The 12,824-nt window shown below is 45.6% G+C and overlaps 1 protein-coding gene across 1 annotated transcript in view; it reads right to left on the reverse strand.

Annotated features, from left to right (window-relative positions):
* CDC42SE1 (CDC42 small effector 1) overlaps window positions 1-12,824 on the reverse strand; it is a 90,438-nt gene that overhangs the window by 69,566 nt on the left and 8,048 nt on the right. The window contains exon 2 of the mRNA XM_040333372.1: window positions 1,307-1,422. The gene's annotated coding sequence lies outside the window, so the exon portion shown is untranslated. The remainder of the gene's footprint in view (window positions 1-1,306; window positions 1,423-12,824) is intronic.

Consider the following 12,824-nt stretch of genomic DNA (forward strand, 5'->3'; position numbering starts at 1 on the left):
CTAAACTATCCAACAGGAGAACCTACCTAAACTATCCAACAGGAGAACCTACCTAAGCTATCCAATAGGAGGACCTACCTAAACTATTCAACAGGAGAACCTACCTAAACTATTCAACAGGAGAACCTACCTAAACTATTCAACAGGAGAACATACCTAAACTATCCAACACCTACCTAAACTATCCAACAGGAGAACCTACCTAAGTTATCCAAAAGGAGAACCTACCTAAGCTATCTAATAGGAGGACCTACCTAAACTATCCAACAGGAGAACCTACCTAAACTATCCAACAGGAGGGTCTACCTAAACTATCCAACAGGAGGGTCTACCTAAACTATCCAACAGGAGTACCTACCTAAGCTATCCTATAGGAGTACCTACCTAAACTATTCAACAGGAGGATCTACCTAAACTATCCAATCATTATTTTTTACTAGGCAAGGCCCTATACTGCTGGCAGATCTAAAAGGAAGTTGTACAATCAGATTGTAATGTATGGTGAGCCTGAAGGAGATTGTACAGTCAGATTGTAAAAAGCGTGAGCCCAGCCTTAAGCTGGCTATACACTATACAATCAGGTTGTATAATCCAATGTAATTTACGAGAACAAACCTACACAATATATTCAATTGGTATAGAATCAGGCTGGACCTAATGCTGCATAGTGGATAGTAGCAGGAGATTGTACAATCAAATTAAAAAAAGCGTAAGGTTGACTATACGTTATACAATCTGATTGTACAATCTTCTTTAGATTCACCAAAAACGGTATAATATGGAGGACAAAGCTAAACTATCCAGGAGATTGTATAGCGTGTGGCCAGCTTGGATCGTCGTCGGTGGATTGGACGATGCAGTAGGGGGGACAGGTCTGCTGTCCTTACATAACAAGGATTATAAAATACGCCGAAATAATAAAAACGATAAAACAAAGATAATCCGTCGACGGTTTAGGTAACTCGTCGTGCGTTGCACTACCAGCCCCAGCCATCCCACGGCGCTATACCCGCCCCCACATTAATTCCACACACTATTTCTAATGCAGGTGAAGCCAAAAAAAATCGAAAACAATCCAGTAAAGTCGATCAGACCAGATCTGTTACCAAAGAGCTTTCGATCGCTCTGGGCCGGCCAATCGGTGGCTCCGGTTTGACCTACTCCTGGAAACATTGTGTCGTTTCGTTCGAATGACATTCCACAAACAGCTCAGGAAATCAGAAGACAAGGCGCAACTTTGTTGCTATGGACAGAAGAAGGTCCTGCAGGGCGATTGGCCGGCTTGAATTGATAAAAAGGGTCCTACCTTGGCGTTGGCAGACCCACCGTCCACGGTGGCTGATCCCCGGCGGTGTGGCTCCTCTCGGTAGCTGGGTTAAAGTTGCTGTTGAGTTCAGATCCTCAGCCAACGAGGTGTGGTTCCTGAGAGAATAAGGAAATACTTCAGTCTGTTTTTTGCTCAGATGAGAGAAGGCGGCTCCAGAGCGCTCTCTATGGCCGACAGAGGAACTACAAGCCACAAAAGAAAAAAAAAAAAGTGGGGGGAGGAGGAGGAGGGGATGGATAGATTCCAAAACTTTATTTTTTATTTTTTTTTCTACCGCTGGGAAACTTTCTTCTCAAAGAGGAGGAGGAGGAGGAGGAGGAGGAGGAGTGATTACACCGAGACTCCGGAAAGGAAAAAAAATAAATAAAAAATGTCCCCTTTAAGACTGAAAGTAGACCTGTTGTTAGAATTCAAAATATAAAAAGAATTCAAAATATAAAAAGGACACGACATTAGTACATTTAAATAGGAAATATATTAAAGTAATATAATAAATACAATTTAACAGTGTATAATATAGTAAATATAATAAACTAATATGAAAAATATAAATATATAGTACAAAATATAGAGAATAGTAAATATAATAAATATGAAAAAGTTATATAAAAAATAGGATATATAGTATATAATATAATAAATCTAAAATGTCACAAATTATATATTATATAATATAGTAAATATATTAAGGAATTATAATAAATATACTAAAGATATATACTGTGGGGCAGATCCTCAAAGGCATTACCGCGTAATTTCAAATTTTGCGCGTCGTATCCACCAAACAGATACGACGGCATCTGTCTTAGATCCGACAGGCGTACGCCTTAGTACGCCTTTGGATTTAAGATGCAATTTTCCGGCGGCTGCTGGGTGGCGTTTCATTCGTTTTCCGCGTCGAGTATGCAAATTAGCTATTTCCGACGATCCACGAACGTACGAGCGGCCGTCGCATTTTCTTACGTCGTTTTTTTCCGGCTTTTTCCGGGGTATAGTTAAAGCTGCTATTTGGTGGCGTACTCAATGATAAGTATGGCCATCGTTCCCGCGTATAACTTTGAATATTCTACGTCGTTTGCGTAAGTCGTCCGTGAATGGTGCTGGACGCCATTTACGTTCATGTCAAACCAATGACGTCCTTGCGACGTCATTTAGCGCAATGCACGGCGGGAAATTAAGGGACGGCGCATGCGCAGTTAGTTCGGCCCGGGGACGCGCTTCATTTAAATGAAACACGCCCCCTACTCGCCGCATTTGAATTGCGCGTCGTTACGCCGCGAGAGATACACTATGCCACCGTAACTTATGGCGCGAATTCTTTCTGGATTCGAACCAAAGCCAGGTAAGTTACGGCGGCGTAGCGTATCTCAGATACTCTGCGCCGGGGCAGATCTTTGTGGATCAGCCCCAGTGTATGTATGTGTGTATGTATAATATAGTACATATAATAAGTATGATAAAGTAATATAAAAAAATATGATATATATAGTATATAATATAATAAATATACTAAAGAGATACACACAGTACTATATATTTATTAGTAAATAATATAGTAAATATAATAAATATAAAAAGTAATATAAAAAATAAAATAAAGTAATATAATACGTAGTATATAATATATAAACAGTAAATAATATAGTAAATATAATAAGTATAAAAAGTAATATAATAAATATAGTAAATATAATAAAATAATAGAAAGTAATATAAAACATATAATACATAGTATATAAAATAATAAATATAATAAAGCAATATAGTAAATATAATAAAGTAATACAAAAATATGATATATAGTATAATAAATATACTAAAGATATATATACTATATATATTTATTAGTAAATAATATAGTAAATATAATAAGCATAAAAAGAAATATAAAAATATAATAAAGTAATATAATAAATAGTATATAATATATATATAGTAAATATAATAAGTATAAAATGCAACATATAATAGAGTAAATATATTAGAAGGTAATATAAAACATATAATATATAGTATATAAAATAAAAAATATAATAAAGCAATATTTAATAGTAACTATAATAAGTATGATAAAAAATATGATATATAGTATATAATATAATAAATTATAATTATAATATATATATTTATTAGTAAATAATATAGTAACTATATATATAGATATATATTAAAGCAATGTAATAAATTATATATTACTTAAAGCGGAGGTTCGGACGATTTTCGGAGTCAGCAAAAAAAAGGACACTTACCTGTCCAGCACGCTTGCGATGTCAGCAGCCGAGGCTGAGCAATCGCTCGGTCCTCGGCTGCTTCCGCCGCCATCCTCGGTGAGGGACGGCTTCACCCCCCGATTCCCTACTGCGCATGCGCGAGGATCGCGGCGCATCATCACTGGTCCCCGCTCTCTCCTGGGAACAGTGTTTCCCAGAAGACAGCATGGGGGGGGAGGGGGTGGGGTCGACGTCACAGGCTGGATTCCGCGCAAATGCAGCCTGACTAGGAACGCCCACTCCCCTAGAATGACATCCACTCATCACAGCGGTTTGATATTTGCATAACTCCTCCCACTGCTTGCATCAGGGCTGAGGGCTCTGGAGAAGCAGGGTGCTGTGATTTTCCTTCAAGGAGCTCTGTACAGCACTTTGTTGGCCCCTCCCACCAGCTATGATCTGCCTGCATTGCATAAAGAAGCATGGAGACCCAGTGGTGACGACACTGGGCCTAAAATGAGGTCGGTAACAAAAAAACAGAAAGGTTTTATTTAAAATGTCACTACTGTATTGTGATACTGAAGGGCAGTGCTGGGAGATGCTGGGGGTGCCCAGGGGAATGGAAAGTCCCGGGTTGGATGCCAACGAGGATGAATTGGCAGAGTTGGTCTTGTTCTGTTTTCGGACTCATGACAGTACTAGACACCAACGCCGTGCAGGATTAGGAGATTCTGACTGGTTCTCTTTATAGTGGCCCCGACTCTCCCTCTCCCATTAATCACGAGACCGTCCCGAGTGATCACATCAGCTGCTTTTATTTTCCAGCCTCCCCCGATATGGAGACAATTATGAATCATGTTCCCAGTCTGGAATAAAAAATAGTGTATGTCCTCATCACCGGAACATCAAAGACTGGCTGCATCAGCCCATTATGAGGGGTTCCCACCATCCCTGTGCTGAGTTCCCGGGTCTGTACACCCGCTGTGCCCATTATGAGGACTTCCTACCATCCCTGTGCCAAGTTCCCGGGTCTGTACACCTGCTGTGCCCAATACGAAGGATTCCCACCATCCCTGTGCAGAGTTCCCGGGTCTGTACACCCGCTGTGCCCATTATGAGGGGTTCCCATCATCCCTGTGCTGAGTTCCCGGGTCTGTACACCTGCTGTGCCCATTATGAGGGGTTCCCACCATCCCTGTGCTGAGTTCCTGGGTCTGTACACCTGCTGTGCCCAATACGAGGGATTCCCACCATCCCTGTGCTGAGTTCCCGGGTCTGTACACCCGCTGTGCCCATTATGAGGGGTTCCCACCATCCCTGTGCTGAGTTCCCGGGTCTGTACACCCGCTGTGCCCAATATGAGGGGTTCCCACCATACCTGTGCAGAGTTCCTGGGTCTGTACACCTGCTGTGCCCATTATGAGGGGTTCCCACCATCCCTGTGCTGAGTTCCCGGGTCTGTACACCTGCTGTACCCATTATGAGGGGTTCCCACCATCCCTGTGCTGAGTTCCCAGGTCTGTACCCCCCGCTGTGCCCATTACGAGGGGTTCCCACCATCCCTGTGCAGAGTTCCCGGGTCTGTACACCTGCTGTGCCCATTATGAGGGGTTCCCACCATCCCTGTGCTGAGTTCCCGGGTCTATATACCCGCTGTGCCCATTATGAGGGGTTCCCACCATCCCTGATGGACTGTAAATTGTTTTACATTATGGAGAATGGAAGAGGAGGAGTCGGGACACACAAAGGTGGTCAGAAATCACGATAAGGAGATCTCACGGTTGGAGCATCTCAGAGATATAAGAAGTCAGGTGCTGACTCGGCTTTCCATGCTCCACCTATAACTAAAATACAACTTTTAGGTGGTGTGGCCCTTTAAGTCGGTTCCTTCACCGCCGGTCATGTGACTACCGATCCCCTTATGGGAATTGCAGAGAATAATTCCACCAATGTTTTCCCCCGACCTGCCCTTGGCTGAGTCATCCAACGCAATGTTCCTCCGAACATGTCCCGGCGCATCCTCACGAAGCGAGTCAGGATTGTTCCCTCCGGTTACCTCATTCCTGGAGAATGCGGCTTAAAACCCCCCAAGAGGTGGAAAGGGAACGGCGCGGGCTGTAATCAGCCGACCATAATGACACCCCTCATCCCTATTTAGAAAAACGTTTAAGGACCGGCCAAACCGTAAAAAAATATTACTTTCTCCGAACGCATTGCCAAAAAAATTACCCGTGGGAAAAAAAAAATATTGAGCTTGTATTTATAAAAAAACAAGGGGACCTGTCACAAAGCAAGAGCATCTGAAAGGAATGGAGGAGGTGGGACGAAGGCGTTCAGTTTCCATAATGACAACGTCAAAGCGTTTGTTTAAAATATTTGCAAATGTATTAAAAAGAACTCCCATGTACATAAGTATCACAGGCTCCTCCCATGTACATAAGTATCACAGGCTCCTCCCATGTACATAAGTATCACAGGTTCCTCCCACGTACATAAGTATCACAGGCTCCTCCCACGTACATAAGTATCACAGACTCCTCCCATGTACATAAGTATCACAGGCTCCTCCCATGTACATAATTATGACAGGCTCCTCCCATTCACACAAGTATCACACACTCCTCCCATGTACATAAGTATCACAGGCTCCTCCCATGTACATAAGTATCACACACTCCTCCCATGTACATAAGTATCACAGGCTCCTCCCATGTGCATAAGTATCACAGGCTCCTCCCATGCACATAAGTATCACAGGCTCCTCCCATGTACATAAGTATCACAGTCTCCTCCCATGTACATAATTATCACACACTCCTCCCATGTACATAAATATCACAGGCTCCTCCCATGTACATAAGTATCACAGGCTCCTCCCATGTACATAAGTATCACAGGCACTTCCCATGTACATAAGTATCACAGGCTCCTCCCATGTAATTTACGCAAAGCCCTATTCGCAAACGACTTACGCAAACAACGTAACATTTTCTAAATTCTACGCGGGAACGACGTCCATACTTAACATTGGCTATGCCTCATATAGCAGGAGTAACGTTACGCCGGAAAAAGCCTTACGCAAACGACGTAAAAAAATCAGCCCGGCGCACGTACGTTTCTGAATCGGCGTATCCAGCTCATTTACATATTCTACGCTGAAAATCGATGGAAGCGCCACCTAGCGGCCAGCGTAAATATGCACCCTAAGATACGACGGTGTAAGAGACTTACGCCAGTCGGATCTTAGCCTAATTTCGGCGTATCTTGCTTTCTGAATACAGAAAGAAGATACACCGGCGCAGCTTTGAATTTACGCGGCGTATCAATAGATACGCCGGCGTAAATTCTTTCTGAATCTGGCCCAAAGTGTCTTGGAGTTGAAAGCCAACGCGTTTCAGGATTGCTTCTCAGCGATAAAAACCAGATGAGCCACGCAAAGGCGAGTGACCACAACACTGAAAATGTCCCTAGATCAGGGACCTTGGAATGCTATAAGAACCAATCAGAAACCATATATTTATTAGCAGTCATCTACATGTATAAAAAGTGGCACGTGGCGGGCCCTGTATCTCTTGCGCCTCTACATCTTCCAGCTGCTGCAAAAACAGCAGTTGAAAGGGGTGAAATGAGGACTGCATGAGGACAGTCAAGTCGTTAAAAGTGGGTGAATGCACCGCAAGCTTCAATACAATCACTTATTGCTCTCCCGCAGCAAAGGCCTCGTCTACAACCTCCATCTAGGAGAAAGGCTCCTCGTGAATGGTGGGAAATATTTTTGGACACTCTTGACTGATTGAACCGTGATAAGCCATCTGAACGCGGGAACGTCGGCCAGGCCGGAGCTGGAGCGGTGGCGGCGGGGGTGAATTCTGGGAAAGCGGCGGCTGTTTGTTTATGATCTGGGCCTGACCTAATTCCATAGGAAGGCACGGCATTGTTCTCCGGAGGTCTATTTCTGGCCGCTGAGGACAAACAAAGTACTTATTGGATTCTTCAGCCATTGTTGTGGCTTAGCCGCCTCGTGCTGGGTGAGAGCGCAGTGAGGGCCGGGGGAGAGGAACTCACAATGTCGGAGCGATCTGATTTCTCTGGTTGGTGAAAGGCGCATTGAGTGTGCTACTAGTGATCCAGATGGCGATGTCAGAGACAGGGACACTTCATATGTGAATCTGGAAGTGTCCGACACCATTATCTGGTATTCAACATCTTTCCCTGTGTCTCCACTCCACCTCCTGACCTGTACATAATATCATATCTTGGTGTCATGGCCCCGCCTCCTGGCCTGTGCATATCATATCTTGGTGTCATGGCCCCGCCTCCTGCCCTGTGCATATCATATCTTGGTGTCATGGCCCCGCCTCCTGACCTGTGCATAATACAATGTCTTGTTGTCATGGCTCCTCCTCCTGACCTGTGCATAATACCATATCTTGGTGTCACGACCCCATCTCCTGACTGGTGCAGAATATTACGTCTTGGTGTCATGGCTCCTCCTCCTGACCTTGCGTTATAAAATGTCGTGTTGTCATGGCTCCTCCTCCTGACTGGTGCAGAAAATCACATCTTAGTGTCATAGCTCCGCCTCCTGACTGGTGCAGAATATCACGTCATGTTGTCATGGCTCCTCCTCCTGACCTTGCGTAATACCATATCTTGGTGTCATAGCTCCACCTCCTGACCTGTGCACAATACCATATCTTGGTGTCATGGTTCTGCCTCCTGACCTGTGCATAATATAATGTCTTGTTGTCATGGCTCCACCTCCTGACCTGTGCATAATACCCTATCTTGGTGTCATGGTACTGCCTCCTGACCTGTGCATAATACCATGTCTTGGTGTCGTGGCCCCCGCTCCTGACTGGTGCAGAATATTACGTCTTGGTGTCATGGCTCCTCCTCCTGACTGGTGCAGAATACCATGTCTTGGTCTAATGACTCCTCTTCCTGACCTGTGCATAATACCATGTGTTGAAGCTCCTCCTCCTGACTGGTGCAGAAAACCACATCTTGGTGTCATGGTTCCTGCTGCTGACTGGTGCAGAATATTACGTCTTGGTGTCCTCCTGACTGGTGCAGAATACCATGTCTTGGTGTCGAGGCTCCTCCTCCTGACTGGTGCAGAAAATCACATCTTGGTGTCATTGCTCCTCCTCCTGACTGGTGCAGAACACCATATTTTGGAGTCATGGCCCAGCCCCCTGACCTGTGCATAATACCATATCTTGATGCCGTGGCTCCGCCTCCTGACCTGTGCATAATACCATATCTTAGTATCAAGCCCCGCCTCCTGACCTGTGCATACTGTCATATGTTGGTCTCAAAGCTCTGCCTCTGCCCTTTTTATATTACCCTGTCTCTGTGTCATGGCTCCGCCTCCTGATCTGTGCATATTACCATGTCTCTGTGTCATGGCTCCGCCTCCTGACCTGTGCATATTACCACGTCTCTGTGTCATGGCTCCGACCTCCTGATCTGTGCATATTTCCATGTCTCTGTGTCATGGCTCCGCCTCCTGACCTGTGCATATTACCACGTCTCTGTGTCATGGCTCCGACCTCCTGATCTGTGCATATTTCCATGTCTCTGTGTCATGGCTCCGCCTCCTGACCTGTGCATATTACCACGTCTCTGTGTCATGGCTCCGCCTCCTGACCTGTGCATATTACCACGTCTCTGTGTCATGGCTCCGCCTCCTGACCTGTGTATATTACCATGTCTCTGTGTCATGGCTCCGCCTCCTGACCTGTGCCTATTACCATGTCTCTGTGTCATGGCTCCGCCTCCTGACCTGTGCCTATTACCACATCTCTGTGTCATGGCTCCGCCTCCTGACCTGTGCCAATTACCATGTCTCTGTGTCATGGCTCCGCCTCCTGACCTGTGCATATTACCACGTTGCAGCCACGTGGTCTTTTTATTCCCCTAAGCACATTATCACGACTTTTAAAATCTTGTGGACTTTTGTCACATCAAGTACAGGCAGAACACGGTGTTAGAACGTAGAGGTGAGAAGAGGGGGAGGTGTTCCATAGTCCTCACACACTTCCTGTCCTAGGGGGCGACATCACTGCTCCTCCATAGATACAGTACCGTGAGCGTTGTCACCTTGGGACAGCCACCACATTTAAGGACTAATTGGCCCAGATTCACAAAGCACTTACGCCGACGTATAACAAGTTACGCCGACGTAAGTGCAAATGTGCGCCGTCGTATCTGTGCGCCAGACCCACAAACAGATATGCGCCTAAAACCAGGCTTCACCCCGCCGACGTAGCTTGCTTATGCCGGCGTAGGGTGGGCGCACATTTAGGCTTGTTGCATGGTGCCGCTCCCATTGATTAGCCATTCAAACATGCAAATGAGGAAAATACGGCGATTCACGAACCTGCGTGCGCCCGACGCAGGCTACGAGAGGTGCGCGTAAGTTGTACATCCGGCGTAAAGTTATTCCCCATAAAGGAGGTGCAACCCAGCAGCAGACATGCAAAGGTCTGCACCAGGGAACACAAGCCGGCGTATTTTACGTTGGACGTGTGTCTGGCTGGGTGTAGGTTACGTTCACGCCGTACGCAGTGATCCGGCGTAGTTTAGGCAGTTGTTCCGACGTGCAGGGGGATGCGTCCACGTCACGGCCCATGCACAGTTCGTGATACGTTTCCTGTCTGGCGCTCGGCACATCATTTGCATGGGGTCACGCATAATTTTCATGGGTCACGCCCACTTCCACCTACGCCGGCGTACGCCTTCGAATCCCACGCCACGCTGGCGTAGCGATGGGAGCACTGGCTTGCTGAATGCATTGCTTGCCTCTCTGCGCTGCGTTGGCGTAGCGTACATTGGTTACTCTGCGGCGGCGTAATGTGCGCCTGGCTCTCTGTGAATCTGGGCCTTAATCTCCAATTTATGAGCTTGGGTTTACATTGAACCCGGCAAAGCATGGCCGTCTTTACGACAGGGCAAAAGGGGAAGCTGCCCCGGGCCCAGTCATTGTTGTGGGGCCCAAGGCAGCTTCCCCTTGAGCCTGCACTGCCCACAAATAGTTGATAAGTAGATTCAGGAGGGTCCAAGAAAATGTTTGCCCAGGGTCCAATCAATATTAAAGACGGCGTACAAGAATCGGGGGAAAACAGGAAGTGAGTGAAGCCCACCTGTGACAACGCCCGGGGGGGATAATACAGGTGGGAGGACCTTCTATAGATAGTAGAAGAAAGTGACCTTTGTGGGATATTTCTGTATGCTGCTGTGTCTATGGCATGACAGCAGATCCATTATCAGAGTATTTATAGAGCTTCTTCTACAGAGAAAATGTGACCAAAGAAAATCCACCATCTCTTCCTGGAGGCCAACCTTCTAAAATTAGATGGAAGCCGGACCTACCTGCATGACATTTAGCTTGTTAAAGTTCTGACAGTCATAAACAACAGATGTGTTTTGTTTTTTTCCCTTTTAGAAATAACTGTTTACACCTTTTATGGAGCTTTTTTTTGTATCTCAGAGCTGCTGATCTCCTGCAACCTCTTTATACTACTTTCTGTCTACATGACCCAGACCCAGAGTGTCAGATACACATCAAAGCTCGGCACCGGCAACCGCTTCCTATTGGTGACAACACAGAGGACTAGACAGATAGATAGATAGATAGATAGATAGATAGATAGATAGATAGATAGATCTAAAAATTATAGATAGATAGATAGATAGATAGATAGATAGATAGATAGATAGATAGATATACAGGGGCAGATCCACAAAGAAATTACGCCGGCGTATCTATTGATACGCCGGCGTAATTTCAAAATTCCCGCGTCGTATCTTTGTTTTGAATCCTCAAAACAAGATATGACGGCATCTCGGCTAGATCCGACAGGCGTACGTCTTCGTACGCCGTCGGATCTTAGGTGCAATTTTTCGCTAGGTGGTGTTTCCTTTGAAATCCGCGTCAAGTATGCAAATTAGCTATTTCCGACGATCCACGAACGTACGACCGGCCGTCGCATTTTTTTATGTCGTTTCCGTTCGGCTTTTTCCGGCGTATAGTTAAAGCTGCTATATGGTGGCGTACTCAATGTTAAGTATGGCCGTCGTTCCCGCCTCGCATTTTGAATTTTTTACGTCGTTTGCGTAAGTCGTCCGTGAATGGGGCTGGACGCTATTTACGTTCACGTCGAAAACAATGACGTCCTTGCGACGTCATTTGGAGCAATGCACCCTGGGATATTTTAGGGACGACGCATGCGCAGTTCGTTCGGCGCGGGGACGTGCTTCATTTAAATGAAACACGCCCCCTACCCGCCAAATTTGAATTCCGCGCCCTTACGCCGCGAGAGATACACTACGCCGACGTAACTTACGGCGCAAATTCTTTCAGGATTCAAACCAACAAAAAGTAAGTTACAGCAGCGTAGATACGCTGCGCCCGGCGCAGATGTATGTGGATCTGCCCCACAGTCTCTGTCTATCCATCTATCTCTCTCTATCTCTCTCTCCTTCTCCTTTTTCTCTCTCTGTCTCTCTCTCTCTTCTTTCTCTCTCTCTCCTCTTCTCTCTCTCTATCTGTCCCTCTTTCTCTCTCTCTCTTCTTGTCTCTTCTTTCTCTCTCTCTCTCCTCTTCTTCTTTCTCTCTCTCTCTCTCTACTCTTCTTTCTCTCTCTCTTCTCTCTCTCTGTCTCTCTCTCTCTTCTCTTTCTCTCTCTCCTTTCTCTCTCTCTCTTCTCTTTCTCTCTCCCTTCTCTCTCTCTCTCTACCTGTCTCTCTCTCTCTCTCTCTCTCTCTACCTGTCTCTCTCTCTCTTCTTTTCTTTCTCTCGCTTTCTCTCTCTCACTCTTCTCTTCCTATCTCTCTCTCTCTCTCCTTTCTCTCTCTCTCTGTCTCTCTCTCTCTCTTCTTTTCTTTCTCTCGCTTTCTCTCTCTCTCTTCTCTTCTTTCTCTTCTCTATCTCCTTTCTCTCTCTCTTCTCTTTCTCTCTCTTCTCTCACCTTTTTCTCTCTCTCTCTCCTCTTTCTCTCTCTCTCTTCTTTTCTTTCTCTCTCTCACTCTTCTCTTTCTCTCTCCTTTTTCTCTTCTCTTTCTCTCTCTCTCTCTCTCTCTCTCTCTCTCTCTCTCACTATTCTCTCTCTCTCTCTTTCTCTCTCTCTCTCTCTCTCTCTCTTTCTTTCTATCTATCTATACAATGCCTTGAAAAAGTATTCATACCTCTTGAAATTTTGTAGAGACATCCCCAAAAAGACTTGCAGTTGTAATTGCAGAGAAAGGCGGCTCTACAAAGTATTAACTCCGGGGGGCGCTAT

The sequence above is a fragment of the Rana temporaria genome, chromosome 13 (genome assembly GCF_905171775.1).
Source record: "Rana temporaria chromosome 13, aRanTem1.1, whole genome shotgun sequence".
Taxonomy (NCBI): Eukaryota; Metazoa; Chordata; class Amphibia; order Anura; family Ranidae; genus Rana; species Rana temporaria.